This window comes from Leptodactylus fuscus, chromosome 4 (assembly GCF_031893055.1).
Source record: "Leptodactylus fuscus isolate aLepFus1 chromosome 4, aLepFus1.hap2, whole genome shotgun sequence".
Classification (NCBI taxonomy): domain Eukaryota; kingdom Metazoa; phylum Chordata; class Amphibia; order Anura; family Leptodactylidae; genus Leptodactylus; species Leptodactylus fuscus.
The window spans coordinates 24,606,553-24,623,100 of record NC_134268.1 but is presented as its reverse complement, the minus strand read 5'-3'; positions in this window follow the sequence as shown (position 1 = coordinate 24,623,100).

The window sequence follows — 16,548 nt, the reverse complement described above, 5'->3', positions numbered from 1 at the left end:
GGATTCCAAATGACGGTGCATTGAAGTGGTGGACAGGTTGCTCTTCTCAGGGCCCCTACTCGATTTCGAGAGGCAAATTGTGTAGACGACACTATATCTGTCCTCGGCGCATTCCTTGAAAAAACTCTACACCTTCAAGAAACGTGCCCTCGATGGGGGAGTTTTTCTGGGCTGGGTACAAAAGGGAACATCTTCGGACATTCCGGGTCTGGCCTGGCTTCGGCAAAGCAGCTGACCTCTGCCTCTGGACATGTCTCTGCCTCTAGCTACCCTTTTTGGTGCTGCACCTGCCTCAACATCCACACTACTTTCCCAGCTTGACATCTGCCTTGTCCAGGTGGGGTCGGTGTCCTCGTCGTCCACCACCTCCTCTTCCAACTCCTGTCTCACCTCCTCCTCCTGCACAATGCGCATGTCAACTGGCTGTCCTGACAGCAACTGCGTCTCATCGTCGTCGATGAGGGTGGGTTGCTGGTCATCCGCCACCAAATCGACCGGAGATGGAATGGAGGAGACTCTAGTTTTTGAGCATCTGGACACAGATACTCGTCTGTTAGGTCCGTGGAATCGCGAAATGGAGGGGCAGGTTGCAGTACAGTCAAAGGAAGGGAGAACAGCTCTGGGGAGCAGGGACAGTTGGGGTTATTGTTCTGGGAAGATTGGGAATTTTGGGTGGAAGGAGGACAAGACTGTTGGGTAAGAGGAGGTAGAGTCTGCCTGGCTGGTGGACAATGTGCTTTAAGCGTTATCCGACAGCCATTGCAAGACCTGTTCCTGGTTCTCGGGCCTACTAATCTTTGTACCATTCAGCCTAGTTAATGTGGAACTTTTGTGCAAAGCGCAGAACTTAGGGCCCGCCTGATGTTAAGGGACACACGCTGGTACAAGGCTCAACTCACCCTAAGTGCCAAAAACACTGCTGGTGCAAGGCTCTACTCATGCCAAGGGCCTCAATCTCTGCTGGTAGCTCAGCTTAAGGTCCTGTAACTTTGTTTGGAAGGGCTCATGTTAAGGGCTAGAAAAGTGAATTTTGGAAGGTCTTACCACATCACACACACACACACACACACACACACACACACACACACACACACACACACACACACACACACACACTCAAAATGACAGTTAAGGGTGAGGGCTTTTGGAATTCCCATTGCCTATTCCATTTGTGGTTGTCATGGGGAACGTGATTTAAAGGGGTGGTTGTTACTGTTTGTTGAGCTTAAATTGGGGTTTGTGTCCATCCATTTGGGGAGTAAAGAAGGTATTTTCCCACTTTGATAGAGGTTTTTTTGAATGTGGAAAGTGTGTAGTTGTTAGGCAGTGATGTTGGGGTAATAGAGGGTCTTTGGTGTGTTAGATGCCCCCAGACATGCTTCCCCTGCTGTCCCAGTGTCATTCCAGAGGTGTTGGCATCATTTCCTGGGGTGTCATAGTGGACTTGGTGACCCTCCAGACACGGATTTGGGTTTCCCCTTTAACGAGTATCTGTTCCCCATAGACTATAATGGGGTTCGAAACCCGTTCGAACACACGAACATTGAGCGGCTGTTCGAATCGAATTTCGAACCTCGAACATTTTAGTGTTCGCTCATCTCTAGTTATTAATCCTCAAGACTATGGACGACCTTATTATTGTGTCTTCTAGAGAAGTCTGGCTATTGTTAGCTGTCTGAGTTAGAACCTATCTACCGTCTGATGTTAGATTGTTACATTGTGCTGTTATTTCATCTTTTAACACCTATAGAAAATTTTTAATTTTGATGTTTTATGCATTTTTATATTACTCTTGGAAACACTTTCCATCCCTGTACCATCAACTGGACTATATATCATCACCTCTTCACTTCTAACCATACTTCATGTGAATTTTTAGATTTCTAGTGTCCTCTCTCCCTCTGTGCTGTGATATCATTCCCATGATTGACTCCTCACATGAGCAACTAGAGACAATACCATCTCTGCCTGCTTGGAACAAACAGCTAATAAGAACTGCTAAGTATACTACATTGTTGGCTTCTTCACTATGACTTTGTGACAGGAGCTGTCTGATCATAAGTTGGAGCCTTGATGGGAGTATCTCTCCCAGTGTAGAAAACTCATGTGGTACATGCCACAGTCTGGTGTCTGATTCTACTTTGCAACTGTTCCAGTGATTCCAATAGGAATCAAGCTGCAATACATTCGTACAGCCACTATACAAGACATGAAGCCAACTACTTTGAGCTCCATGCACTGTATACTACACAGACTGGACACACATCCAAATAGCTGGGTTTCCCTACTAATCAGCCTAACCTATGGATAGCCACCACAAACAGGGGAGAAACTTCAACACTAATACCAGTCCAATAAATGTTATTATTGTTATTTTATTTGTTTCTGTAAGGGTATTGCTACTTGTGCAGTTCTCTAAGGTTGCTGCTGAAACCAGAGAGGAAGGGAAAGACAGACAGTGAGCCCTAAACTTCACCCAGCCCTTGTTGCTGCCTACTTGCCAGACCTGCCCTAGGTGACAGATGGAAACTTGGCAACAGTCCCTTCTCTGAATAAGTTTACACAGAGCAAGACAAGACAAACAACACAGAAGAGGAGTCAGAAAGCCAAAGGTCAAAGGCAGAGAGAAAAAGCAGTACAAAATCGTAATCCAAAAGAGTAGTCAGTAATATAATAGTAAGAGAAGTAGGAAGCTAGTGAGGACAAAGTCACAAGACAGAGCCAAAGCTGTATATAGGAAGTCCAGGACCTGGCCCAGACTTGATTGGTAGACAGGCTATTAATCACACAGGCAAGGCCAAGGTTAAGAATAACTATTTAATGAACAGAGGGAAACAAGGTGCAAGTTATGGGTGTGGTGCATATTCAATAACAGAGGAGAGGTAATATAGCAGTGTTCAGACAGAGCAACAAAAAACTCTAAGCAAGGAATCAAACTGAACACGACTCCTTCACTGCAATGTACGAGCGGAGGGTGGCGCAGAGACCCGAACAGGTAGAGATGTTACAGGTTACCATGAAATTCCACAGCGCATTATAGAGATATTGTCAACCTTGTCCTAAACAGAACTCACAATCTAAATTCCCTATTAGTAAGTCTTTGGAGTTCGGAAAGAAACCGGAGTACTGTGAAAAAACAAACAAACAAAAAACCCACACAAACATAGGGGAATATACAAACTCCTTGCAAAAGTTTCCTTTGGATGGATTCGAATCTAGGACTAAAGGTGCTGCAAGGCAGCCAATGTTATTATACAGATAGCAAACATACATGAATACAGTCAAGTTGTAGTAAAGAACAGGGGGTTAAATGATATATAAGTCACAAGACAGAAACAACCTGCAGTATCCTTTTGATCCCATAAATTACATGTAAGAGAATAATAAATTCATAAATACACCAAAAAACAGAGTAACCCTTACATGATGTAAAGAAATGAGTTACTATTAATTTAATAAATATCGTAAGTTTAGCCAAATTTAGCCAAAACATCATTAAAATCAGTTAAAAAACAAAGTGGTGATAGAAAGACAAAAAAGGAAGCAGAAATCACAGGATCAGCAATAAACACAATAGAAATATCAATTTCATATATCAAGGGCGCTCATTTCTTCATATAATCGAATCACACAGAAAAAGACAGGACTCTAAAGCACATAACGGGTCACATCACATAAAAACATGACAAAATGTATCCAATATAATGATAATGACCCTGTGTAAAATATATTTGATACAATAATCATAACCCAGTGTAAGGGGTATAAATCCAATATATAGGACACAGGCAGTATTAATGATCCCATCAGGGTTAGTGAGCCACTATGTATAAGAAATGCCGCACATCACGGAAGGATAGGAGAAAATGAGCAGATGTATAATGAACAAGTAATAGACACATGTAGGATTCTGTGTCTGGATTCCCACGGGATTCCCCGCGGACAGGCAGAAGACGCACATGGACTTGCAAACCAATGCAAGTGAATGGGTTTGAAAACTGACCACCGGGTTTCCGTCTCCTGTCCAGTTTTGCAGGGCAGAAGATGGAAACCGGCCGGATTGGCTAAACCGAGACCAGGCGCAGGTATGAACCCACCCTGACCATTCAGAATCACAATATTTGTCTGCTCCCGCTAAGGTCTTGTTCACATCTGCGCCCGGTCTCCGTTTTGCAGGTTTCCGTTTCCTGCACAAGACAGAGGCAGGAGACGGAAACCTGCAGGACTCTTCCATACCTATTCATTTGAATGATTTTGAAAGATGTCCGGCCGTGAGCAGTGGTGAGCGTTTTATGCTCTCTGCCATGAAACCGTTTTTCTAAAATCGGACACAGAGTCGGACATGCAGGACTCTGTGTCCGATTTTTAAAAAATGGTTTTGCGGCGGAGAGCATAAAATGCTCACCGCTGCTCACAGCCGAACCCGGTCTGACAGAAGACGGAAAGCTGAGAACGGAGATCAAATGCTAGTGTGAACCCAGCGTCACCTGACAGTACAGAACCTAAATAGCCTATCAGGCACCAAAACCAACTGCACTTATTGCTCGGGAAACATGGGGGCGAGAGAGAAAATTCCAACTATTCACAAAACAGATCAGTGACTATTAAATGATATACAGAAGCGGACGTGAAAGTCCTAAATAATTGCTAATCACATTAACTTAACTTCTGGCAAGGTTTTTTGTATTGCGTTATTACAGTGCAGTGAGTTATTAGAGTCAAGTTGAGAATGGGTAGAGCTGGAATTTTTTTTACTTTTAATTGTAATTTTTATTTGGATATTTATTATTATTAATTATTATTATTATTATTATTATTATTATCATTATAATTATTATTATTATTATCATAGTTGAACAGTCTTACAAAATACAATTTATGGAACTAATACATTACCTTTGTATTTTCTTTAGTCTGTATCTAAACCATTTATACAACTTGGTAGCCAAAGTTAACCTATAGGGACAATAAAAACAATGGACAAGTTGATCTATAGCAATTCAGTGAGTGCAAGAGCCATAGATGGTGTCGGGGTGATTACCAATATGACTTATCCTGGCACTAAGCCAAACATGTTACTGGTCAGATGGATGTCTACTCACTGCACAAAGATACATATACATATTTCCATGTCAACTGAAGGACAAACATGCTAAAGAGATTCCAGCAGATGTGCTATATGGTCCCCAACAGTTATTTCTGGTAGGCAAACCTTTAGGCTCAGCCAACTGGTGTAGTTTATGTCTAACATTATGTAGAAATACTTATGTCATTTTTGTCATATTTTCTTATATCTATCTATCTATCTATCTATCTATCTATCTATCCATCTATCTATTCATATCTATCTATCTATCTATCTATCTCATATATATTATCTATCTATCTATCTATCTATCTATCTATCTCATATATATTATCTATCTATCTATCTATCTATCTAGATGAGACTCCATGGACTGTTATATTTATCCCAATACACCCGCCCCACCCACCCCCACCCCCACCTCCCCATATAGCAGTCACCAACGAAGAGGAAGATGAGACTCCATGGACTGTTATAACCGAACCCCCCCCCCCCATACCCACCACCCACCCACCACCCACCCAACCCAACTCCCCCCCCCACCCACCCACTTTACTAGCTTTGGCAATGCCAAATACCTATTCGGACGTGCCAATAAAGCATTTTTTGATTTGATTTGATTTGATCTATCTATCTATCTATCTATCTATCTATCTATCTATCTATCTATCTATCTCTCTCTCTCTATCTATCTCCTATCTATCTATCTATCTACTATCTATCTATCTCCTATATATATATTATCTATCCATTTATCTATCTCCTATCTAACTATCTATCTCTATCTGTCTATCTAAGGAAAAAAGAGACAGCACTCCAAAATGAATGCAAAAAAAGTGAACTTTCTTCATGTAACTGTTAGTTTGTTTTGACCTTTTTACATTTGTTTAAGACATAATAATATTATACATATTTTATGTTTTTATCTGGTAAATTGTAATAAATATTTATAGCTATTTAAGTCTATCCTTCTAGAATATAATAGATTTCACATAACAAGGCAATGAACCTCCTGTACAGCTAGATATTGTTACCAGGTACATTTCACTGTTTCCCAACTTAAATAGTAAATTCTTACCCAACATTTGTAAGTGTAAATATCTTAAAGTGCCCTACTCCTCCTCCTCTCCCTCCTCCCCCTCATCCTCTCCCTCCTCCCTCCTTCCTCCCCCTCCTCCTCTCCTCCTCTTCCTCCTCTCCCTCTTCCCTTCCCCTCCTCCTCCACCTCCTCCCCCTCCTCCTCTCCTCCTCTTCCTCCTCTCCCTCTTCCCTTCCCCTCCTCCTCCACCTCCTCCCCCTCCTCCTCTCCTCCTCTTCCTCCTCTCCCTCTTCCCTTCCCCCCCTCCTCCACCTCCTCCCTCCTTCCTCCTCTCCTCATACTCCTCCACCTCCACCTCCTCCTCCTCCTCCTCCTCCACCTCATCCTCCTCCACCACGGACACCAGGCTATTAATCTCTTTTCAATGTAATACAAAGCCCCGTGGCGTCGCCATGTTATTTTATGTTAACATTGTCATTCTCTTAAATATATTAGGTTTAAGTTCAATTTGCTCTTATGGATGAAGAAAATAATATTCTGTAAATTATTTTATCTCCGCAGATATTAATGCAAGTAAAATTAAGTCTGTGCATTTGAAATAAATCTCACCTTCTCTTGGGCACAAAGATTCTTTTATGAAAGCTGTATTTCAAATTATTTTATTGTTGCAAAGCCTGCAAGGCAGTCTGCGCATAATGAAAATGATTTATGGAGATGATTTTTTTCTTTTTAATAAACATTCACAAAATATTAAAATTTGTATTACAATTATATATGTGCACATATTTACAAAATCAGAGGCCTCGCTCCAAGCTTCTGGCTCCAATGCAAAATCTGTATCGGGGTCATGATTTATAGCTATGACTCTGTACTGTAGGTTAATTCTCATTATCTACTTAGAAGATGGTCTCTTAATCTGTGGGCCAGGGGTGGAGGAAAATTAATAAGGAAATGATAATCCCCTATCCCTGGCCTTCGGATTTAGGTGAAAGATACCCTCTTACCTCCAGTCCAGGCCCAGAAATTTAGAGCGCCAGGTATCTGCCGCGACCAATCAGTGGCCTCAGTGATCACATGTTGAGTACCAGTGACGTCATCAATATCTACCATGGGATTGATGGCAACAGGTACCTGACCCTTTGTAATTCCAGTCCTGGCAGTTCATGGTCTAGAGGGAAGAGGGGGCGCATCGCTAAAACCAAGGACCAACAGTAGATGAACATTAGTTCTTTTTGATCTCTTCTTGCCCCAGGGAGATTTTATTTCAGCCCTTTAAAGGGATTCAATCATTAAAACTGTTAACACTTAGGAATATCCTTAAGAAAGGCTATTCTTCTCCTACCATTAGATGTCTTCTCCATGCCGCCATTCCATAAATATCCCAGTTTTCATTGGTTTGCCAGAAAACTCTCCAACAATGACCTCTTCTTCCTCTGGAACACCCTCTTTATGATGTTTTATTCCGATGGCGTCTTCCGGCTTTAAATGGCACACACGCCAAGTCAGCTCTGTCATCGTGTAGTAGGCCACAAGAAAATGGCTGCAGGCATGTGCAGTCGGCTCTGCTCGGGGTGTGTGTGCCATTTAAAGCCAAAAGAAACCATAGGAAGAAGACGTCGCGGAGAGGGTGTTCCAGAGGAAGAAGAAGCCGTCGCTGGAGAGTTTTCTCACAGCATTGGGGACGCCTCCAATGCTGTTTGAGCACTGTGGACCTCCCCCAGTGCTGCGAGAGATCTCATTTGCATACCAATGAAAACCGAGATATCTATGGAACGGTGGCGCGGAGAAGACATCTAAAGGTAGAAGAAGAATAGCCTTTCTTAAGGCATTTCCTACGTGTAATCGAGAAAAAATTCAGTTTTTATGATTGAATCTCTTTAAGTCAGAAATTACATCTGAAGAACCTGAAGAACAAGTTATTTGGTGCCATGTCTTAAGTCTTAAGGTTTTAATAAAGTTGTTCTAGTACAAGATAAGGTAAAACATAGCATTGTATTGTAGCTCATAACCATTAGTGCCCTCTGCAGGCTTCCCTTTGTCCTGCAATGGGTGTCCTCCTTACGTTCACACAGCACAAACATATTCATAGACATCACTTCCATGGCGTATAAAACTGCGGCAGCAGTGATGTCACATTGTTGGGATTGCTCAGCCAATCACCAAACTCAACTGTATTCTTCTGAGAGCAGGACAGTCCACTGGGGATCAGGAGATTCCAGGTTCAATCCCTTTGAGCAACAGAAAAAAATTAAAATACAAATTTTGAAAAGTGAATTTAAATAGTATTAAAAATAAGTAATAAAAAGTCTTAACGAACCCTACAAAGTTAAAAAAAAAAGTGTAACATAAAAAAAATATGTTAGGTATTCCCATGCGAGTATATCCAAACATAAATTTCCTCATCCTGTATGGTGAACGCTGTAAATTCTGCAATGTGAAAATTAATGTGTTTGGTCACCTCGCCTGCCTCAAAAAATAACAAATAGTGATCAAAAAGTGAAATGTACCAAAAATGGGCACCAATAAAGAATACTGACCCCCCAGTGAGCCTCTTTATAGAACAGTTAGGGTAAGTGTTCAGATATGCCAAACCTACTACAGGGGAAAATTTTGGTAAAATATATCGGTGTAAATGTTCACTTGAAAGCAATTTTCATCCTACACCATTGAAAACATATTTTATGTATTTTACTTAGAACAGATAAAACATGAAATTTGGTATCAACTTCTTCCCATTTCCCGAGGTAGAAGCACATTTGCAGAATGATACTGTAACGTAGATGCATACATGTACAGGTTTCTCTTAAAACTACCATCATTAAGCGGCAGCAGATTGAGTAACTGTATAAATATCTTGGGATTTTCATGTCTCATTTGCAAATCCTGGCGCTTTAGCTATAAAGTTCTTCAAAATTACTCTTAATGTTAATTGTGTAACTATTTGCAACATTTTTTGCTACATTTTCTGAAATATGTAAATTGATACAATTGTAAAGTATATTCCTGTCCCAGTGAAACACTTTAGAAAAAATGGATAGTTTTTCAACATACTATGAATCCCTCACTTATTGCTAAAATTCAATACACGCAGATGTGTCCTCAATGGTGAAGGGTGAACCTTGTGAGATTGTCTCATGAATATTTGTGAGGTTTGTCTGCAAGTTTAGGAGGAGACCAAACATGTTCTGTTTGAATTGGAAGTGGAATTAACATACTTGGGTCTCTCCAGTTAACAGAGCGATGAAATTTTTGGAAAACCCATCCCTTTGTCTGCACATAACTGGTTTCAGATTTGACAAAGGAAACTGATTCAACACAATATCACAACATGCTAACAAATGCCTTAGAAGGCTTTACACTAGAGATGAGCGAACACTAAAATATTCAGGGTTCGAAATCCGATTCGAACAGCCACACACTGTTCGACTGGGTTTCAAACCCCATTATAGCCCATGGGGAGAAATGCTTGTTTCAGGGGTACACAACATTCGATCAAATTCTAATTACCAAGTCCATGAGTGAGGGTTGGGCTGGATTCTTCTCCCTGCGCAGGTGTTCCCGCGTTCTCTTCCGGCCTTGAATTCACTCTGCTAGGCATCGAGGCCTGGGTAGAGCCGACTGCGCATGCCCACACTACAAGCGGACATGTGCAGTCGGCTGTGCCCAGGCCCAATGCCTGGCAAAGTGAATTCAGAGCTGGAAGAGGATGCGGGGACACTGCGCAGGAAGAAGACTTCTAAAGGTAGGAGAAGAACCAGCATTGATTGGCAATGTATAGCATTCTGCCAATCAACGCTGGTTCTGCATCGAATCTTAACTTTGAACAGCTAGTAGTACTCGCTCATCTCTACTTTACACCCTCTACCCACACAAAGGGGCCACACACATATATAATCAGGATAGTAAGCAAATCACTGTGTGATACATCACCAGGATATCTTGTTGCCTTGAAAAAAATGTGTGTGTTACTTGTGCCTTACACACGTATGTGGACACGTGCAGTCACAAAGTCAAATAATGGAGGACTCATCTACAATGTCTGTGGGAGAAATACATCCGTTTTACATATTGTCTGATTTAAGGACTTCATTTGCCAAATTTTTAGGAAGGCCCGGGTTGGGATGAGTGTGACTAAACTTTGAGGCATTTAAAGAGGTTATTCCAATTTCTACTATTGATAGCCTACCTATGAGGTCAGGTCAGGCTTCCAGTATTGTTTACATGCCAACATCCACGCTGCTTACTTGCCATACAAAAAGTAGCATTAGGTTTTACTACTGCAGTACTTGGGCAAAGGTGCTGTACCTATACCCAGCACATTATTTTTATGGTGAGTTAGCAGCAATGTTTTATAATAAATAAAACACTTGCCCCTCCCTCCCTCCCCTTTATAATCTGATGTAAAGTCAACAATTTACTGGTTAAGTTGGCATCACCAATGGGACTTAGTACTGTACAGCAATGGCAGACACAGACTAGTTTAGCTGTAATCAGTTTTATTAAAGTTTTCCAAAATTCAAAACATAAAACAATGGGAAGCCATGCATATGTGAAGGAAAAACAAGGCCCGAATGGGTCCAATACAACGACTTTTTCACAAATTGCAAAAAGAACAGTCAAACTATAACAACAGGGGAAGGGGAGCCCCCAAGGCCAAAACACATAAGAGACAAGAACACAACAGAGACAAGACAGTAAAGGGAACAAGAGAGGGATGGGCAGGTTCAAGATTAGAGAGGTGGCCAAGAGCCCCAAGGGGTCAAAGAGAAATAATCACAGAGAGAGGGAATTATGCAAAGAGGGAGGTAAATTCTGCTGATTCCTGAAACATGACCCACGGCCACGATACCCCCTCTTTAGAACGCTATGTTTGCTCTTTGGTCTTGAACAGCCACTTGCCAAAAAGGAAGTGTTCTTTATCAGAAAGGAAAAAAGACGATAAGTATCCCAGGATAGTGCTTGTGTTCCTTTGATGCTGCTTGTGTGCTGCTGATGCCAGTTATATATAGACTAGAGATGAGCGAGTAGTACTCAATCGAGTAGGTATTCGATCAAATACTACGGTATTCGAAATACTCGTACTCGATCAAGTACCACTCGCCGTTCAAAAGTAAAAGTTTGATGCAGAACCAGCATTGATTGGCCGAATGCTATACAGTCGGCCAATCAACGCTGGTTCTTCTCCTACCTTTAGAAGTCTTCTCCGTGCAGCTTCCCCGCGGCGTCTTCCGGCTCTGAATTCACTCTGCCAGGCATCAGGCCTGGGAAGAGCCGACTGCGCATGTCCGCTTGTAGTGCAGGCATGCGCAGTTGGCTCTGCCCAGGCCCGATGCCTGACAGAGTGAATGAAGACGCCGTGGGGACGCTGCAAGGAGAAGACTGCTCGGAGGATCCAGCCTGACCCTCACTTGTGGACTTGGTAAGTATAATTTGATCGAATGTTGCCTACCCCTGAAACGAGCATTTTCCCCCCATAGACTATAATAGGGTTTGATATTCGATTTGAGTAGTCGAATATTGAGGGGCTACTCGAAATGAATATCGAGCCTCGAACATTTTACTGTTCGCTCATCTCTAATATTGACATGTCCTCGCTCACGTGTGTCACAAGTTAAGCAGCTTTTCTAAAAGCAACATGATTTCATGGTGAGTTAACATAAAAGAACTCTGTTAGTCATCCTATTTTTGTGTACGTGTGCCACCCTAGAGGTCTTGGAATGTGTGAATTGCCTATAAAGTCTTTTGTAAGTGGGATGTGATATTATGTTGTATTGAAATAACACGAAATTCCATGCCTTAGCATGTACACATCGTTCCCCCCCCTCTTTGTTGGGGGTTGGGTGCAGGTCTATCCCCTGAACTATCATACTGTCCATGACTTAAGGGCAATGTATGATCAGAAAATAAACTATTGTTTAAATGTTTCATGTTAATGTAATTTTTTGTAATTTATATTTGTATCATTTATAATAACCCAATAGGCCCCCTATAGTCATGTGCAAAAAAAAAAAAAACTGAATAAAAAAATAGATTTATGTATAAAATTTATCATTATCTTGTTTTAATTAGTTAAACATATAATGAATAAATTCCATTCCAAGGTTTCTCTCCCCTTTTATGTATTAATTATGTTTTCCAATCTGTAAACGTATTGGGCAATGCTTAGGGTAGGAACAAAGAGAACGTAACCGAAAATGATTTTTTTTAGCTTACGTATCTCGGTAGTCAAGAGCATTACTAAAATAACTCCTTTACCCTTCAAAGTAAAACGAAAAATTGTAGCCAACTACTTTCTTCTCGTAATGCATTTGATAGCTTTTCATTTACTTAGGCTTGCAAAATATTTTTAGAATTTGCTTTCACTTTTCATCAAATCCTCTTACTGCTCCATGCCTTGATGATATTATTCCGATAAATCTTTGCCTAATAGAGATTGCATAATAAATCTTTTTTTTTTTTTACCTCTTCAGAAAATCTTCTATCTACATAACAATCAGTGTCTTTTACTGTCAATCAGCTTTGGATATTTTAGTTTCAAATAGTCAAGACTTAAATGGTCATGACCAACCTCACATCCTACAAGAAGGTCTTTCCCAAAGCAAACAATTACCGTATTTTTCGGACTATAAGGCGCACCTGCAAAAAATGCCTGCTAAGGCATCTAGGTTCATATATAAGGCGCACCGGACTATAAGGCGCACCATATAGGGTGCGATTATAGGATGCACCGGATTATAAGATGTGCTGAATTATAAGACGCTGTACATTGGATATTGAATGAAGCACAGTTATGTCACTGGGCTGCTGCACACAGAGCTGTACATATCACAGCTCCTGTGTACGGTGGCCGTAGTGCTCAAACCATTTACAGCAGGGGTGCTCACACTTGTATAGGGATTGAGCTACTTATAAATTGACCATTTTAAAATTATCTACTGTGTGGGCAGAGGCTTGGGCTGCTGTGTGAGCGGGGCCCACAAGTTTACCAAAACTGGGCGGGGCTTAACACGTCTAAGGGGCGGGGCCTGCTCTGATGCAGACGTTCTGATTGGCTCATAGCACTGCCCGGGCACCCAGAACAGAGCCAACACCACTGCCAGTAATGCCGATGCCCTCAGCACAGACCCCCACAGACCTCCTGCCCGCGGCTGCCTGGAGAGCAGGGAGGGCAACATCCCCCAGTGCTGCTGCTGCTTCTGTTCTGTGTGAGACACAGGGGACAGAAGCAGCAGCAGCTCCGGGGGATGATGCACTCCCAGCTCTCCAGTGTGACACAAACTAGGCGGGGCTGCGGCCCAGGCCCCGCCCACACAACAGACTGCTGTGAAGAACACGTAAGGCAGCGAGGGGGCATGGCCAGCAGCCAACATGGCCGGACGCTGTCCTAACATCGCGCCACAGAGTGCAGCAGTCACAGAGCGGTCACTTCGGCACGGCGGAGAGACCAGCGACAGCACGACCGGGACCCAACCAGTTGTATTGGGGAAGAGACAGCTTCAAATTGAGTTTCTGCAACTCTCATTAGAGGTAGGACAGATCCATATATAAGGCGCACTGGACTATAAGGCGCACTTGCAATTTCTGAGAAAATTCTAGTATTTTATGTGCGCCTTATAGTCCGGAAAATACGGTAAATTGTGTTAGAATTAAATTGTGCAGACAAGAAGAGGAAATTCTACATCCTACTTGGAGAAGAAGAGGCCACTGTGGAGATCGCTGCCCAATATGTGTCCAGCTGTCACCAAACAAGAGGAAGATGAGACTCCACGGACTTTTATACCCCAAACCACCCACCCCACCACACCTCCCCATATAGCCGTCACCAACTAAGAGGAAGATGAGACTCCACGGACTGTTATACATAAAAACCACCCACCCCACCTCCCCATATAACAGTCACCAAACAAGAGGAAGATGAGACTCCACGGACTGTTATATCTCAAACCATCCACCCCACCTCCCCATATAGCGGTCACCAACTAAGAGGAAGATGAGACTTCATGGACTATTATACCCCAAATCAACCCCCCTCCCATACCCACCACTCACCCCCCGACTCCAACTCCCCCCCCCCACTTTACTAGCTTTGGCAATGCCAAATATCTATTCGGATGTGCCAATAAAACTTGTTATAAATACCTATGGATACCCCACAATCTCACAGTAAAAACAATAGGTGCATACAGGGGTATAGCTATATAGGGTACAATGGTAGCTTTCATTACTGGGTCCTGGACCCTGAAGGTACCAAAGGTCTTCTGACACATAAAATATACCACTATGCTAAATGGCTCATCTCCAGGATCATATTCATACTTATAGGTTAAAGCTTTGCTTTATCTATTTTGCTCCCCTTGTCAGATACAGCTAATTTTCTCTCCACGGTGTTTGCAGCTAGTTGCCCAGGTTATAGACCTGCTCTCAGGCAGGGATGATAGCTAATACCATGTTTTCTATATTTTCTTCTCTCCGTCTATCTGCAAATTGCTTTCAGTCGTTGAGACCTGGTAAAGAATGAAATTAATGAAATTTCTTGGATAATGCTTCTGTTATCTCTGTATGTAAATTTAGTGATACCTGGACAATTTCCAAGCATGAGTACATCATTAGAGATGAGCGAACACTAAAATGTCCGAGGTTCGAAATCCGATTCGAACAGCCGCACACTGTTCGAACGTATTTCGAACCCCATTATAGTCTATGGGGGGAAATGCTCGTTTCAGGGGTACGCAAAATTCGACAAAATTATACTTACCAAGTCCACGAGTGACGGTCGGGCTGGATTCTCCTTGAAGTCTTCTCCCAGCGCAGCACCCCTGCGGCGTCTTCCGGCTGGAATTCACTCTGCCTAGGCTTCGGGGCCTAGGCAGAGCCAACTGCGCATGCACGGTCGGCTCTGCCCGGCCCAACGCCTGAGCAGAGCCTACTGCACATGCGAGGGCATGCCCGCGCATGCGCAGTCGGCTCTGCCTAGGCCGGATGCCTAGGCAGAGTGAATTCCAGCCGGAAGACGCCGCGGGGATGCTGCACGGAAAAGACTTCTAAAGGTAAGAGAAGAACCAGCGTTGATTGGCAGAATGTATAGCATTCTGCCAATCAACGCTGGTTCTGCATCGAACCTTAAACTTCGAACAGCTAGTAGTGTTCAATCGAGTACAAGTATCTTGAATACCGTAGTATTCGATCGAATACTACTCGCTCATCTCTACATATCATACATCCTTGTGAAATATCAGCAAAATCATAGACAGGATGTGATTCACATCCACTAGGTGATTAAACAGAGACTTATATATTATGAACACTTCCTAGAAGAATATTGCAAAATCATGTTTTCTTCCAAGCTGGTCATCTTACATTGGAATATATTGAGCAATGAAGAAAGATAAAGATGGACACGTCTGGATTACAACTCATAGGTACCCAATGCACCTTGTATAATGCTGCCCTGAGGCATTATGATGTCCCCTAAAAGCAAAGCTACACCTACAGTATGTTAAAATCATGCAATATGCTATATCAGAAGGGGTACTATGTCTTATTAGGGAGAGGCAGTACAGGGTCCTGCAAAACCATGGATGTCCTGCTTAGAATTCTGGGTAAGAAATATAGAAATATGACCTTATTAAAAAAAAAAAAAGGGGAACATGCTCTAGCACCACCTTTTGGAAGGCAGCTCCTTATAGATCAATGCATGGTTTTCAAAATTGCCACCATTTTTTTTTCTTCAATACATACAGAATTGAGCAAAAGAAAACTGTGTAGAGGCAGAGGAAGGTAAAGTATGGACCTAGAGCAAGCTATGGTTGGAGTATTATAAGTATGTAATAAGACCATTGGGAAAACTGTCAGTAAGTGAGTAAAATATACCAGAAGAAATAATGTAGCACCTGTACCGTTCATTAATATGGAGTTGTCTGGCTTCTGAGCTTCCATACAAGTGATGTTCTAGGGGAGAATATCTACGTATGCAGTCCAAAGGATTTTGGATCAATTTCTTTTCTGTCTGGATGCCATAACATGTCTACATGCCGGTGCCCTAATGGTCATCTTGCTTCAATATGAATGAGAGGAAATCCCAGGATTACATATAGATAGACTTTATAGAGTGGTTTGGAAACTTTATGCAAATCTTTGTTCCTAGTCAGGCTGTGAACAAGGACAAAATGATCAATAAAACATCATAAGAGCCCTGAGATATCCATATAAGCCTTACTACAAGGGGAAAACTATGAAAGCTGTCATGTCTAACCCAACACTAGAAATTCAGAAAGCAAATAATCTACCAGTAACAAAGTCCCGATCCTGACATTTCTGCTTAAATAGAGAAAATCAATACTAAGATACAAATTTATTCTCAATATGAATGAAAATGGTCACAGGAGCACGAGGACCTTACCACCATGGCGTGAATTCGACTAAA